We start from the raw sequence: 13,311 nt of genomic DNA, 5'->3' as shown, positions 1-13,311 counted from the left end.
ATAGTTTCGTGAAGCTGTACTGGGATCGCGAGATCATAACGGATGTCCTCATTCGTGCCAATCGGCCCGATATTGTGGTCTACGACAAAAGGATGAAGCGGGTAACCCTCATCGACATTGCTGTACCGCTAGACCATAATGTCCAAACAACATTCTCTAACAAGATAACGAAGTACCATGACTTGGCGGAGGAGTTGAAGCAGATGTGGCACCTGGAGGACGTGCGTATAATTCCGGTTGTTATCTCAGCAACCGGAATCGTCCCGAAATCTCTTCTGAGATCCTTAGGAGAGCTGGAACTATCTCATAACCTCCATAGCATCCAAAAGACAGTGGTTCTTGGAACTTGCAGCATCGTAAGAAGATTCCTGAACCACCATAACTAATACATCCGGTGCAAACGTTTATTATAGGATTTTAAGTCAACCGGCGAATGAGATCCACAGAGCCTAATCCCTTTGGCATTCAGATTGCCCGGGTAGGTGAAAATTCCCAGCACGCTTGCTGAGGAAGTGCCAAAACTCTATAATAATAATAATAATGAAAGGGTTAGCAATAAGAAACCAGTTCTTGCAATTTCCTTCCTTATTCTTCTTTTTTTTTTACTTCATTCTCCATGCATTTTTTTCTTCCTTTCTTTCTTCTTCCCGCTCCATTCTTCATTCTTCTTCTTTCTTCCTATGTCTATTTTCCTTCTTTTTTTTCTTCTCTCTTATTCCTTCTTTCTTCTTCCTTCTTTCATCTTCCTACGTGCTTTCATCGTTCTTCATCTGTTTTTCTTTCTTCTTCCATCTTGCTTTTCGCTACTCCATTTTCCTACTTCTCACTTCGCCCTTCTCATATGTCACTTTTCACGTATCACTTATTGCCTTTCGCTTCTCAATTGTCACATCTCTTCACTACTCACTTCTTATAATGACCGTTCGGCCTAATGATCATTCGGCTAAATAGGCTTCGGCCTAATGGCACATCATCGTAATAAATAGTATTTCAGAAGTGAGAATTGACAAATGATAAGTTATAAATGACAAATAGGAAGTTTGGAGTGAGAAGTAAGAAGTGAAAAGTTAGCAGATAGTAGTAAATGAAGAGGAATAATGAGTGGTGAAAAACGGGAGCATGAAACCGTACACTTCATAGTTCTTCAAGTATGCTCCAAAATCATAATAAATCCATTAATGTTGCTATATGGAGTTGGTACTCCGCAACTGTACAATTGCACAGCGAACCCATGTTTTTGCTTTCTAACCCCAATGCCCACAATCCATGAGCTCTAATATGTTAGGTCACTAACGGCATTGGCCACGTTCATACGGTCTATGAAGGAAAGGAAGAATTTTATAATAACTTGCCCATTGCCTAGGACACAACTTGTCAGGAATTAATATTTGAATCTGGGGGTTAAGGTTCGTCTTAGTTGTCGGGTTCCCGGAGATGTGATGGAGAATGAAAGGTTGGTATTTATAAATGGAGACAAAGACGAGCTTTTGTTTATTTCGAATGGTTTGGAGGCACTTCTGGACATACTTGGATAATTAAAATTCAACTTTTAAGTGGGCATGGTCAAGAAAAAAATCAACTCTGGAGCAATTTGGACTTGATTATTTTTTCAAGAAAGAAGAAATCCTTAATGAACACTGAAAATCAACATGCACATTCGTTATACATTAATGTCCTACTATTTAACAACTTAACAAAGTAAATTTTTGGATGCCAAAACTGTCAGACGGATACCGTTTACTCTGAAATCAAATTTTAAAAGAAACACATTTTCACATACTTTTCTTGTGCCTAAATCATTTTCACCATTTCTTGATTTCTTGGTTTTCGATTTCAAAACAGTTGTTAAAAATTTACAAACACTGCTAAATATTAGATTTGTAACTCTGATTAGATCGACGAGATACTTAGTGTATAGTGCGCATTATTGTGTATTTTTTTTTAATAGAATCGTTTAGTAACAAATTTCTCCAGTTTTCAGTAATCATATCAAAAGCCTATGTGCTCAAATTATCTACATAATACCTTCGTCAATGTGCTAAAATATATTAAATATATTATATATATATCAATGTGCTAAAATATACTAATATCTCAAATGTGTTTGAATTGTGACATGCTGATGGACTAATTTGTGCAACACGATGCAATTAGCACTCGAAACCAGTGAACATTTTTTCATCATTATGGTAAACTGCTCGACAAACTGACTTCTCTGAAAAGAAATCTACATAAACGATTGGCTATTTTCTTCAATCCAATCAGTCTTCATCCAATTCATCACGGTCATTACTCACTACAAAGAAGCACATCGCACACATAATTGCTCCAATCGGTAGTTAGGAAATTCGGGCCATTTTTCTGCTTTGTGCAAGTGCCCCAAACCAATAATAGCAGCAGCTTTCCTCTACCGGCTCCATATAGAAATACCCACCCAGCCCAGAAGGAGCTTGCCAGTGTTCTTGACTCGTTGTTGGTTGCCCTCTGTTTGATCACCGTAGTCGTCGTCGGTCGGGTGCTGCCTTCGGGCTATGGTAGTCAGTAAAGCAGATATACGGCAGGCAACTATAAAAGATCAATCGAAAAGCAACACCCGGTCTTGGATGATTGGGAAGCATGCACCGAAAAATTTAGCAAAACAGGGTGGATATTAGAGTGATGCTGATTTTAAGTTTTTCGCATACGTATTATTAAAAGAATTATATATGAAATTTTGTTGTAATTTTATTTCGCACACGATGGTATAACTCCTTCCGGATAAGGGCTTCAGGGTTGTCGCTCAGTGCCTCCATAAAATAGTTTAACTTTTTGCTATCATATTATTGTACTAGGTGCCAAATTACTTTTCCTAAACCGTGTTTGAATAATATTGTTTTTAAAATCAGCTTATGAATCGCTCTAATCAGTATTGAAATGTTCCTCTACCGACCCACCGAAAGAACGATGAAAAATGCAACCATATCTTGTCTTCGCCACCACAAAGCAATCCTGAAAGGCTATGCTCCTTTGGTAGAGGCAGATCATATGCAATTAAAGTTTCTAACGACTCTACCCCGGTGGCGACGACAGGAGGCACCCTGCGAAAAAGATCTTCGCCTTGTCGACCCATTAAGTGTCTACCTAACAATGAGGGATCTGACCCCTGACACTACACCGGGATTGATGGTTTGGCCCACCTCTGTGATGCTGCAAGTAACAGAGGAAAATCACATTGTTTCGACCGCAATAAATTAGCGAAGAATAACAAACGGCTAGTTATCCATACTTAAAGTAAACAAAGACTTTCCATAGGGACGTATCTGTTCTGTTCTATATTTATGCTTGCCTGTGGCTAGCAAACTGGATAATTATGATCAATTGCTTCGGGGTACAAAGGCCGAAGTTAGAATAATCAGAGTACTACCGGTAATTTGCCATCGTCAAATCTAGACCAACATTTGAAAAGGGCGTAACAGCCAAAATTTAATCCTCCTCATTCTTCTTCCACATATATAGCTATATACATAGACGAAGAATCAGAAGGAATAATTTTTGGCTGTTACGCCCTTTTCAAATGTTGGTCTAGAAATGTAAATTGCTCATGATTCCTTTAGATTTTCTCGCTTAAACTTAAACATGCTTGCTTAGACTTGGCTTTAGCAAATAATTCCGAAGAGATGTTTTTGTTCATAGTTAATCTGATCTGTACTTTGAACGAAATCAGAAAAAAGCTGGTGGTGGTGCATTTTTTGATAGTATTTACACAATATGTACATATATCGAAATGTGGAACATATGAACCATGAAAATTGTTCGAAAGAAGCGTCAGAGTAACCGAGAAAACATTTTCAGCTCCTGTTAGGGGTGATCAGCGATGCACGGATATATCATTCAAGACTTGGTTGATCGAGTAGACGGTATGTTCTACTCTGAGGCGTTTTGGAAAACCGGTTTGGCTTGGCTTGAAAAAGTAGGGGAGACCGGGGCTGGTTGACCGAAGGGGCAGGTTGACCGAGCGGCTTTTTTGAAAACGTTTAAAGCTCATTATAATGATTTGGGTGGGGTATTGGTATTAGATCTCCCATGTACGGATGTAATTTCAGGTATTCTAGTGTTTCCGTTTGCTCGGGACCACGTATTTTGCTATTTTGGTGCGAGTGAGTAAATTTATGTTAAGGTTATGTCATATTTGTAACACGAATCAATATTCATCAGATTTCTAAAAACGTGGTACGCTGGAGAGGGTATTAAAAATCCTACAAAACGGTATAAATGTTTCTAGGGTAACCTCACTTTTGCATTTGTAAATTGTGATTGTTCTCGAAAACATCTCGTGGGGTAGGTTGGCTGACTTTTGTGTGGTCTATTTGGCAGAGTTGCAAACTTATTGAATACCATTCGACACAATATTTTACCGATTCCCCAATAAAAGCAGCATTGAAAAACAAGAAAATTAATTCAAATGTAAGTATACTCTGGCAGAGAAAATGAAAGTTTTAAAAAGTTCACTAAAATGTTTTAAAAAGACTAAAAAGATTTTTACTTGCTTAAATATTACAAAACTATAAACACTATATTTTTCCTACTTCAAAACATTGCCCACTGATTGATTTGATGTGTTTCGCTTATTTTAACGAATTCCGCCAACCTACCCCAGCCCTGGGGTTGGTTGGCCGAATTTTTTCGCCGCCTTTGTTTTATTGGGGCATTAAGACTTTGCCCAGGGATTCGAGAATGTTTGCAAAACAAACAACAAAAAAACAATCTTTTCTAAACTAGTTTTGGTAGGATCCTAAAACTCAAATATGTATGTTAGATCGAATCTATACAATTTCGTCGAATGACATTTGGTCGTAAGGACATTACGTCGAATGGACATTTGGGTGAAGGGACATTTAGTCGAAAATGATTTTTAGTCTACAAGAGATGTAGGACATTTGGTCGAATTTCGTTTGGTCGTTTGGAATGACGTTTGGTCGAAAGCGGATTTTCGAATGAATAATCTTGATACATTTAGCCGAATGGCGTTCCGTCGAATGGATATTTAAAAGAATCGAACTTTAGTCAATAACAATTAAAGCCCTGATTAACCTTAGTAAAATGTTGGGTTCAATATGACCCAAAACCGAAATTCAAAGTAGAATAATTCTTAACCTGGTGGGCCGGTCGCTCTGAAATTCCCTGACTTTAAATATTTTATGGAAATGAAGGATCTGTCATGAAAAATGTATTTTAAGGTGGAACAGGAACGACCCCACAAAAAAAGTTACGAACAATATGTTAGGGTCATATTGACCCAGAAATGTAAATGCTCATAAAATAGTCAAATTATAACTGAATAACAAAGTTTACATATCGTTCGAAAGATAAACTAATCAATTTTGTGACTATGTAATGATACGCTAATTCCAGAGACAATTCCTACCGGGAAACGACTTCCACTGGTACCTTGTCGTTCATATAAGGGGAGCATAAAAATCGCTCCATATCTGTCTTTCGATAGCTAATTCTTCATAGATGCTCATAAAACGGGGATGTATGGCCCACGAGAGAGTTTTCGACCAAAATGGCCACCCCTGCATCCTGCAAGGTTTTTACACCCAAATATGCCGTGCCGTACAATTATTTCTTCATGATTTTCTATCAAATGGATGGTTATGCGCTTGAAATCTAATATCGACTATATTGGCCACTTCTGTAACCTGAAAGGTTCGCCGGGAAACCCATAGAAGGGGACATTTCCGTTTTCACGTAAAATTTGCCAAGCGACGGCTCTTTTGTCGACATTTTTCGCCCAATTGATGGTTTTGCACCTGAAATAGATTATCGACAGCATTGGTTACTCTTCAAACCTATAAGATGCCTCCATTGAACTCGTATGAGTCGACAATTTCGTTCTTACTCCAAAATATACCTTTCGACGGCTCTTTCTTTGTGATTTTCCATTAAATATATGGCATTTCATTAGCGACCACATTGACAAATCTTGGAACCTGACGCTGTGGATAGACATAAAAATGTCATCTCTCTGGAAAAAATCTAATTCTAATTTATTTGTTAATATTAAAAGAAAGTTAAGTTTATCAAAGACAGGTTTGATATTAGTAACATTAGGCAGTTTATGAAGTGGGAGTATTTTAGTGGAAATGAAAAGTTATTTCAAGAGTGCCCAAACACTAAATGACTGGTGGCTTTATGGATGGACGAAATTTGTAAAATTGTGATCAAGTAAAAAAGGCACAAGATAGAATTGCAGAAAAATAAAAATCGCATAAGGAAGACCTGAACACTCCGGAGCTGCTGTTTAATGAATTCGTGCCGATACGACCGATTGCTGACGTTGACAACATACAATGATTCGAGAAGTTGATTACCGATGGCTAAAGCTAGGACGAATATATGTCCATTGCTGCCGAGACGTCACATTTGCATGGAATTCGTGACCAGTTACCGAATAGTAAAGGAAATGGAATGATTTGGTGAGATTGCTTCAATATGTGTTTTTTTAAATACTATTTATGACATTAAGGTGGTTATACAACAAAGCCACAAATCGGCCATCTTGGAAACCACGTGCTTTTTCTTGTGAATTTTCAAGAGCACGAATTGAGAGAACCACAATGTCCATGGGGATGAAACATTCGTAGATTGTTTGCTTACCTGTGCTAAACAACCGACTTCAATTTCAGCATTGTACGAAAATTATTACGCTAGATTTGATCTTTTGATAATAGGAGTAGAAAACCGTGTGGTGAATTTGAAATTCACCACATGGCTTGATTGTATAATCACCTTAAATACGCGCTGGATTATAAAATCCAGAAGTTTGTTTATGGATCCATTATCCAATTGATAATGGCAGCCTAAACAAGTGGGGTTCATTGTGAGTGAAAGTGGCCTCGGACTGGTCATGAAATACCAGGCAGTCTGAAATGGGTCACTGGATCTACAGTAGAGCTACCGCCATCTAACTTCCGGATTAAATCTAGCTGTAATATAAACATACAGCTTATTTCCATAACATCACTGCCAGCCAGTGGGGGGTAAGATTGGACACATTTCTTCTTCTTCTTATTGGTATTACATCCCCACACTGGGACAGAGCCGCCTCACAGCTTAGTGTTCATTAAGCACTTCCACAGTTGTTAACTGCGAGGTTTCTAAGCCAGGTTACCATTTTTGCATTAGTATATCATGAGGCTAGCACGATGATAATTTTATGCCTGGGGAAGTCGAGACAATTTCCAATCCGAAATAAGATTGGACACACACACAAATTGACATATCTTGGAACTTGTAAGGAGCCCCCAAGGAACCGGTAGAAGGGAAGAATTTCGTTCTTACCCCAAAATATGCAGTGCGTTACCTCTTTCTTCATGATTTTTCATTAAACAAATGATAAATGCGGTTGAAAACATTTTTATTTTTACACCAAAATATGTAGCTGCAACACTTTCTTCATGATTTACCCGTTGAAGGCGACATTCCCGTTTTTATTCCAAAATATGCCGTGCGATGGCTCTTTAATCGTGATTTTCCATCAAATACATGGTTATTGGTTTGAGTTTTTTGTCCACATAGAAAACTATATTGAAGATTAAAAACTAGAATAATTACATTTTGGCTGTAACGCCTTTTCAAATGTTGGTCAACATTCTCTATCCAATGAATAAATATACGCTTGAAATCGATTATTGAGCACATTCGTCACTTCCGGTAACTGTAGAGTGCCCCGGAGAATCCTTAGGATCAAAATCTTCAGTGCGGTGGCTAGGGAACGAGTAGAGGAGATCATTTGCATATTTTCCCACACATGTTGTAAATCAGCTTTTGGTACTCATATGAGACCAAATTTGGTCATATATGAGTTACTTCAACCAACAACAATGAGTTACGACAACAATCGACATGAACTATGTTGCTAGGGTTACAAAAATACACATGACGTTCGGATGCTTTTACTATATGAATTTCCATCAAATAGAATGTCATGCATTCAAAAATGATTTATAAGCATATTGGCCACCCCTGGAACTTACAACCACAAGGTTGAAACTCGTTGAAAACACATTTATGTTACGATATGTAAACTTTTGTAATTCGGTAACAATTTGACTATTCTATGATCGTTCACATTTCTGGGTCAATATGACTTCATCAAACTGAGTAGATCGATATATAGCACAATACATCTCCGGGCCTTCTATAATTTTTTTTAGCGATCGTATAGCCTTTACGTATACTTAGTATACGAGAAAGGCAAAAATTAATGATTTGTTGCGGTATTTCACATAATTATTGCCCCAATTTTGTTCAAAGAATGATGGGTTCATAAAATAAATAAAGGGTGTACGGAATCAAATTGCATCACTTTCAAAGGTCGAAGGTTTCGCCTTCTGCGTTGATTATAATGAATTTTTGTGTAAGTCGGCTTCAGCATGTGTTATTTACACTGCGTGAGTTTCATTGCGACATTTTCAATAGTTTTGATACTACAGTCGATGGAACAGGACATGCGCAAATTTCGGTCAATTATTATCGAATTATGGTTGGAAGTGAACTTCATCCGGAACTAATTATTGTAAGGTACACTGGGGGAAGTAGAAAAGGAAAAATCGATACTGCATGTCTGAATTAGTGTAAAACCTGTAAAAGTGTAATCTAAATACATTTAATCAAAATGGACCATCAAAAACAGTCAATTTTGCATTAACTGTGCGGTAATTCATACCATTTTGGTCGCTTGTAATTTATGGAAATAGATTTATAAATTGGGAGTTGTTATTCCACTTACCCCTCTGTAAAGTATGTAAAACTGTAAAGTATGTACAATTCCAATTTTACGAGTCGATTTTTACACATACCCCCTTTTTCCACTTCCCCCAGTGTACCTTATAAATATTGAGTGAAAGAAAGAGTATCAATGAAAAGAATAAGAAAAGTATTTCCGACTAAACATCCTTTCGACGAAATGTCATTTGACTAAATGTCAACGAAATGTTCCAAAGCCGACTAAGATGAAGTATTTGCAAAATAACATTGATATCATTGGTTTTTGAGCTTGTACCGAAAAATAGAATAGAGGGAATTTAACCACAGTAGGGTAAAACGTCCTATCGTTGTGGTATGTCCTAATGTTGCGGTAGTGTTAAAGTAGTCCATTCTGGATATAGGGGAACGGTTCGGCACTTTATCCCAAGCTCTTATTTCCATTCCATCATTGCTTTGTATTGAAAAGGAATTTGGTTTGTTTCTTATTTTTGTGTTTTTTCAGCAGTGAGCACGTGTGTTGGCAAAAAGAAGCAACTAGATTTGTGCTGTATTTCTTTGTTTTGTGATGAGATGGAAAATGGAACAGTTCCCCTATTAGCATTGAAAACAATTGTGGGTACGCTGAAACTCTTCGGATTAACGAATAGAACAGTTTTTGTTTGACAAAATTCCGTTCAAAATGATGAAAAATCAACATTTTACGTTAAAAATTTGAATCCTTTGAGCCTATTATTGCGGTAGTGGTAAGGTCCTATTATTGCGGTATCGCTCTCCATTAGAATTACATGCAATACCGCAACAATAGGACTGACCTTCAAAAAACATCGCAACGATAGGCTACTGCGTCCTACTATTGCGGTAGTTTGTTTTTATTGTGTTAAAAACAAAACAACATAAGTTCAGTATAATTGACGTAATATTTACGAAACTATAGTTAACGAGCATCCTTTCAACTACTACAATGTGGAAATCGACCAACAGGTAATTTTTGAAGAATTTTTGAAAACAATTTTGTTTTAACATGGTGCTTAACCCCTCCATAATAGGTCGTTTTACCCACCTAATATTTTGCTATTTCTGTAGGTTTTCAATTTTTCTATAGTTCACAAGGTTCATCAGAAGTTTGCTCAGGTGAAAAATCCTCATTAGCTTCCGCATTCGTTTTTTCCTCCAGTCACTGTATCATGAGGATCTATGTTTTCAAATTTAACCCAAAATCTATTGACGAATTATCCATTTTACTAAATTATCTATTACCGGCTGAAATTCGCTTGAAACATTCGACTAAATTATTATTCCATTCGGCCAAATGTCCTTTCGACTAAATATCATTCTACCATCATTATCATTCTGTGTCATTCGACTAACTGTCTCAAAGCCGTTGATCTACGTAAAATGTCGTTCTGAAAGTAATTGCTTTCCTGGTAGGAGAATCGGGAACTTCATGCCATCAGTCGGTTGTTCATACGAATGGATCTTTCTCGATCTATGAACGGAGACAGCCGATACAACGGTTGTGTACTCATCAGAATAGCTTTCAGCTTGCACTTGCCGTCACTAGAGATTTACTGCAGTTCTTTTTGCGTCATGTGATGCGGCTTAGACTCGTTTTTCCTTTATAATTATTCCATGGGACAAAAATACTGCTTTTTATTTGTTTTATGTATCCTGTCGGTTCTGCAAAGGTTCTGTCGGCCAAAACTCAGCTGGCTTGTACACAAATTTTGATGCATTATACCACGGATTCTTTGAATCGAAAAAAGTACCCATCTTCCATTTCGTGATCGCATCAGCAATATTCAGCTAAGACGGAACGTAGTGACACTCGTCTACCCTAGTTGTAGTGAGGATCTCCTCTACTCTAAACGCTAAAAGTGGGGAATATCGTCGACTGTCAGATCGAAATTAACACAGAGCTGTCGAGTAATCTGACCATAGATAATTCTTGCTGAATTTAATGTCTAACGACGATAGTACTGATTTTATCAACCTTGTTCCGAGCATTGCTGCTTGTAGTTCTAGCCGAGGAGATTTCGGTGGGCAACCTTTATTTTTGTAGCTACCGTTGTCGACATAATAGAGGTACAAAATTGCTGCACTCACATCTACAAATAAATGTGCTTCCTCGTTGTCCGTTGACACCAGCCACATCTTTCAAAGTTCTTAGACGAAACGAAATCATCATCCCATTCCATTCCAATTCTCTAGCAGATTGAACACTGACATAACCACCGACAGTACTTGTTGCTTTATTGGTGTCGTGGATTTTTTGATTAACTATTTGACTCCACCAGTCCAGGGAAAAGCCACTGCGAAATCTCTGGGGTAAAAATGTTATAACGAAAGTTGCAGCATCCATCCGTAGATCTGTGGAGATGATTCTGAGCTGTGACGATAGATAAAGATAGTGATTGTTCGTTCTTGTTTCGAATGCAGGTTTGATGGAACGGCTCTTTTATATCAGAAGCGCAACAGTACTGACGTCAGTACCACCCAAAAGATCTGATTTCTTCAGGAACATCCCAAGCAACCAGAAGTTCGGATAAGGAGAGGACGTTTTGTCTTCATTAATTCGCATTCCAAAGCATTTTTGTATAATGAGAGCACAAAAGTGAACCAATTGGTGCGGTTAGGGGTCGTTCACTCATTACGTAAGTACTTATAGGGGGGGGGGTTGGTTCGGTCATTTTCTTAAGCTCCATATAAAAAACAGCTTACGTAATTAGTGTATGGCCCATTAGGAACAGATTTAAGTACAAATTGATCTTCTGGTTGCTTGGGATAGCTTTGAACGATACCTCTCCAGCTTGAGCCTTGGCATCTCAAATGAACTGTAGCTTGATATGTTTTTTTCGGATTCTTGACTATTCCTAGAGGCTTATACTAGACATTACAGGACTTCGTTGAATCAAGCACCTCGGGTGTAATGTGATGTGTATCCCAAGCAGCACAAGTCTAATGAAACTGGTTACAGCAACCTAATTGTGACTAAATCGGGTCACACATAAGCTACTGTGATCTATGTACAACATGTGTGATGCTCGGGATATCAGTTCACTTCGTAGTTTTCAACTGCCCTGTCGGCTTTGCCTCGAGTTCTGGATTCTTACTCAGCCGCTTCTACAATGCCATTGGGAAACAGTCAGGATGATATGTAATCGTTCGGGCGTGTGACGTTTGAACTTCTAGCCTTGTCCTGCTGCTACGACACAACGGCCGCGTTTGAATTCACTGTCCTATTTGGATATGCTTCTTGTCCAGTTTAAAGAGAAGGCATCGAATAGACCATATGTAGATGCCTAAAGCCGACGCGATACTGGAAGCCATCAATGTTCAAGAGGTCCCATTCTCCAGAAAGGCTGACTTTTTTTAACAACCGTCTTCGCACTGCATCTAACGCATTTCCCTTCAAGCTGCGCTGTAGTCGCGCAAGATCGCTAAACCCGCATGTGTCCGTGGAGCTGCAGAATCAACTGTATAAAAGCGGCCAATCCGGTGGTCCCCCGAAATGGTTGGAACCTCGCGTGGCGTCACTTGACTTGTAGTTTTCTGCAGAAGACCCTCATCTCATAGCGGCAGTAGCCGTCTGAGCGATTTGTTGTCCTCGATTTTGTTGCTCCTGTTCACTGTCGATGATCGCATATTTGTAACAATCGACAAAAATAGGCATGGAAGAAAAGAAATGGAACGATACAGTTTGTGATATGCATAAGATGAACATCTAAATGACATTCCTAGACCAACACTGAAATTCAGCAACACCATAAAAAACACTTGGCTCCAGAGAGGATCGAACTCACGACCTTCGCGTTATTAGCACGACGCTCTAACCAACTGAGCTATGGAGCCTTGGACGATTTGTCAGTAACTACATTTTTCCAATATCTTGAATTGTATATGAAAAAGTGGATTATCACAGACCGTCAGCCCATTTATCGTTCGGAGTGTAAAAACCACAAACAAATCGATTAAACATAAAAACAAATTTTTCATCTCCGCCGCTTTTTGAAACTCACTAAAAAAATTAAGCACACTTAGTGAACGAGCAAGGCAAAAAATAACACTCAATTCGGAGTTAACAACAGTGGTTTACTTTATTATGCCACCTACAACCAATTTTGTTTTTTCACTGTTTTACATTTTTTGACACACGTCAAACATGGTGCGAGGATAGCGCTATTTTAAGGGAAAACCCACACACAAAAACCAACTTCAAACAAATGTTCCCATTCATCCAGCCAAAATGAAAAAAAAAAAAACCCAGATTAATCCACCTAGCGGTGATGGTGCCTTTCTCGCGCAAAAGGTAATAAATGTAACCTTTACGTTTACACCTCGATGATGTACAAGAAAGGCAAAACAGCTACACCGTCTAATGTTATGATAGAAAGTTTACACTAGTAGACGACAGATGGCGCTGCCAAAGTTTCTCGAATTTCCTATGTTCGAATTTTGACTTTCGGAAAATTTCATAGTACTATGAAACTGAACGAAGAACATACTTACGCCTAAATGCGCGCAACACGAGCATCTTTATAGTACGATGAAACTCGTAAAGGG

The 13,311-nt window shown here is 38.3% G+C and overlaps 1 non-coding gene across 1 annotated transcript; it reads right to left on the bottom strand.

Moving 5' to 3' along the window:
• Positions 1–12,526: 12,526 nt before the first annotated feature.
• Trnai-aau (transfer RNA isoleucine (anticodon AAU)) lies at positions 12,527–12,600 on the bottom strand. The gene has a single exon. It is a non-coding gene; the product is annotated as a tRNA-Ile (tRNA).
• Positions 12,601–13,311: the final 711 nt, after the last annotated feature.

The sequence above is a fragment of the Armigeres subalbatus genome, chromosome 1, assembly GCF_024139115.2.
Source record: "Armigeres subalbatus isolate Guangzhou_Male chromosome 1, GZ_Asu_2, whole genome shotgun sequence".
Lineage (NCBI taxonomy): Eukaryota > Metazoa > Arthropoda > Insecta > Diptera > Culicidae > Armigeres > Armigeres subalbatus.
This window is presented reverse-complemented; position numbering and strand designations above follow the sequence as displayed.